This window comes from Marmota marmota, unplaced genomic scaffold (genome assembly GCF_001458135.2).
Source record: "Marmota marmota marmota unplaced genomic scaffold, marMar, whole genome shotgun sequence".
Classification (NCBI taxonomy): Eukaryota; Metazoa; Chordata; class Mammalia; order Rodentia; family Sciuridae; genus Marmota; species Marmota marmota.
In genome coordinates this window covers 1,343,831-1,347,732 of record NW_026000255.1, presented here as the reverse complement: position 1 = coordinate 1,347,732, position 3,902 = coordinate 1,343,831, and the positions used below count along the sequence as shown (strand labels likewise).

Sequence of the window (3,902 nt, the reverse complement as noted above, 5' to 3'; positions counted from 1 at the left end):
AGGAAAAAGAAGGTGTATTGGTGGAGAGGAGACAGGGAGATGCTTATATTTATGGTTTGGGTAAATGGCAGGTATATATAGATATTTGGAGTTCAGGAAGAACATGTTTTTCCAAAAGATATATATTTAGGAATAAAGAACAGAGAGAGATGATTAATTGAAACCTGTAGTTGAGTGAGATCATCAACTACCAACACTCTTAAAAGGCAAATGAAGCAGTTATTAGTCAAATCTGGTACACAGGCCATTTTTACCTATGTGATTTGGAGCAAGTTATTAACCTTTCTGAGTCTCAGTTTCCATATGTTTAAAGTGGAGGTAATAAGATTTTCCTACTTTGTTCAAAGGGTGGATGCATTACTAAAGATATTGCACAATTTGAGCTTAATTTTATTGTGGAAATTATGTAAATTAGAGGCAATGTATCATTGGTTCCATAAATCTGTGAACATGCAGAATATTTCAGCTTTAATACTACTTAGATTTTTCTCAATATTGGTTCTAACACTTAACAGGATACTCCATTGTTGATTAAGATTGCAGCCTATCAAGATGATTATAGCTTCTTCATAGCTTTTATTTTCTAAGCACTTCTGGCTTCCACTGTAAAGTTAATGATTTTATGGTACAGTTTTCATTACCATTAACACTTGATGAGCATTTGGATAACATTGTTTAAAATAGTTTCAATAATAATCACCAAGATCATTCCTAGAAATTCCAGGGCACACAAATTATAGAATACCGACAAAGTATGAGAAGTATTCATATAGAAAGATAGCAGATTAGAGGAATTCAGCACTCTCCTACTTCTCTGTGAGATTGGTGTGTAGCCACATGTTGAAGTAGGAGGGTCTTAGGAAAGCACTGGAGTGCAAAGGTAAGAGATTCAGTGACCAGGTGAAAATCAGAACTAGGGCTGGGGATATAGCTCAGTTGGTAGAGTGCTTGCCTTGCATGCACAGGCCCTGGGTTCAATCCCCAGCACCACAAAAAAAAAAAAAGAAAGAAAGAAAGAAAAGAAAATCAGAACTACCAGTTATGAAAATAGTAATATAAACAGAGTACCCAAACACCAATCACCCAATGGTTCAGGAGCGGGAGGAGAAATGCCCCTTCAGTGGGGCTATAGATGAAACAGTCCCAGTGATCTTCACAAGTCCGGAATCTGGCATCTGGCAAACATACAGGAAACCTGGATCTGTGAACTGTTCTGGCACTACAGAAGAGGTGCTCTGTACTTCCCAAAATATTCATATGGTGCCATACTGAGAAGCCATCTTAAGAAGGGTCCCACTGCCTGAGCTTACTGCTTGGGGAATCAAAAGCCCCTGAATTTTTATTTTATTTTATTTTTTTTTGTGATGTTGGGTTATTTATTTTGTGCATCTGTGGCAATAAATGAGATCTCAGTGGTGATATGGATTTGACTGATCTCTGCAACTGTGCATGGCAAAACACCTGGAAAATGATAACCAAGTCCCAGTGAAGGGTGGGGAGGGTTGAGAGAGCTGGCTATCTGGGTTGGCAGATGCATCAAAGCCTAGAAAGGAAGGGGTAGGAGTATAGTACAGGGTACATACCCCCATCTGTTTGCTCTCTCTCTTTTCCTTCCTCTCCCAGGGTCCTAGGCCCCTGGGATATGTTGGATGCCTCTGAAGCTAAAGGATGAAAGGCTGAAAAGATAGTTGGCTCTAAGTGATCAATATCAAATTATCTCTGTCAAAAATCCTATATCAAATGAAAAGGGTGGGGACAGAGGACATGCCTTTCTTGTTTCACTTTCCCTTAGAAGTGAGAATGACAAAGACCTCTTTCTCTAACTCCTTTTGAGAGCATGAAGTGTCGGAAAGAGGGGAAAATTTGGGAGCCCTGCAGTGTCCCATAAGACCTCATATCCTATAGGCAAGGACTAAGATTAAGGATTATATAAATGCATAAGTGGAAAAGCTCTAAGCCAAGATTAACAAGGACAGCTGGGGTGAGATTGCCTGGAATCTGACTGAGACCCTGGCAGTGAAAGCTGGAACTACTGAAAACCTAGTTTAAGTGTTTGGGACTCAAATTGAGGGTGCAAGGGGCCAAGATAACTCGATCCCAGGACAGGCAGTTTGGCAGTAAGAACAAAGGAAAGAGACTGGGACCAAGATGCCTAGATCCCTGGTAAGGATGGGACTGGAAGGAGAAATGAGGGCTGGGAGAACCCAGAAGACTGGGTTCCGGAATAGCAGCAGGTCAGAATTCCAGGATCTCTGTCCACCCTCCTCTACTTCTTCCCTCTATGAGGCAAAGAAGAGGGAAGGAGGGGGCTGAAGAAGAAATCAAACCATGGATTTAACCCCCAGGTAGCCACAAGGATACATTCAGGGCCAGACAGACACAGGAATGATGGGGGAAAGAGGAATTTAGTGCTGCATTGGCCCTGGAGGGGGCTGGGAGGGGTCTGGAGGCTGAGGAGGGGTAGTAGGGGTTGGTCGTGGGGTTGCATGACTCTGTGCTTTGCGGTGGCCCCATACACAGAGGGAGGCACAGCCTTCCTTGTCCTCTACCTCACTCCCAGTGGAGCTCTCACCAAAAGCCCGAGTTTTCTCATAAATACAGCAGCATTTTGATGAACGGCGTCCCATGTGTTCATTGTCTATTGTGTCACTTGTCAATTCCACTTTTTTTTTTTTTTCTGGCTTCCTTTTCCGAAGTTTGATAGTTAGGCTCTGGTTCTCGGGCTCCGTTGTCACTGTAACCGTTGTCTCAGTGCCTGATCTCGCTCAGCCCGGCCCCTACCTTGGCCATAGCTAAGGCTGAGGAAAAGGAGGAGGGGAGGAAGGGGAATGATACACCCTTCCCTTTTTCTGTGTCTCTGGGTTCTAAGAGAATCGGTATCTGATTCAGGGTAGTAGCAAGGATCCTCAGCCTCCGTTTTACCCCTTCTCCCTGAATTTTTAAATATCCAAGACCAATGGCCTCTTCTCTTCACTGGCTCAATAAGCTCCTGTCCAAAGAGACAGATTGGGCCTAGGGAAATGGAACTACTGAAAACCCAGTTTAAGTGTTTGGCACTCAAATTGACTCTGCTGAGGAGGGACTGGGAGTGTAGCTCTGCAGTAGAGTGCTTGTCTAGCACGTGGGAGGCACTGGGTTTGATCCTCAGCACCGTGTAAAGATTAAAAAAAAAAGGTATGAAAAATCCGCTGAGGACTCTACTCAGTAGAAAGTGTGGTCTGTGAGGTAGAGAGAAGCAGAAAGCACTGTCATTTAAAATTGGCAGTTTCAGCCCATTGTGGTGGTGCATGCCTATAATTCCAGTGGCTCAGGATCCTGAGGCAGGAATATTGCAAATTCCAAACCAGCCTCAGCAATTTAGGGAGATTCTGTCTCAAGATTTAAAAAAAAAAAAAAAAGGATTTGGATGTGACTCAGTGGTTAAGTGCCCCTGGATTCAATGCCTGGTACCAAAACAAAACAAACAAAAAGAAACCCCTTAAAATTGGCTATTTGTCCCCCTGTGGTGAGGAGTGAGACCAGCTATTTATGGTGTGTGGATTTGCATGGGGGCTGGGTCCAGGAAGGCCAAGGCTGGGACTGGCAGATCACTTGGTTCCTGTGGCTCCCTACTACCAGTGCAACTTGCATTGGTTTAGTCAATTCCTTCATACTAGAAGGTATTCAGAGGATATGCTGTCAAGTCTCAGATATTTGCCATACCTCACAATGACTGAGGCTTTAGGAGTGAAGGGGTGTTAAACCCATTGGTCCAAAGGCTCAGCAGGCAAGAGAGGGTTTGGCAGTCAGATCCTACTGTCATTGTTTCCCCATCCCTGAGAACTGCCGTGAACAACTTTGCCTTAGCCTCTGTTAATGGGAAAGACAATGAAAAGGCTCAACCTGCATACTATCCTATGTGG

General features: G+C 43.7%; 1 pseudogene; it reads right to left on the bottom strand.

The window, feature by feature from the left end:
- Positions 1-1,362: 1,362 nt before the first annotated feature.
- On the bottom strand, positions 1,363-2,905 carry LOC125614254 (annotated as a pseudogene).
- Positions 2,906-3,902: the final 997 nt, after the last annotated feature.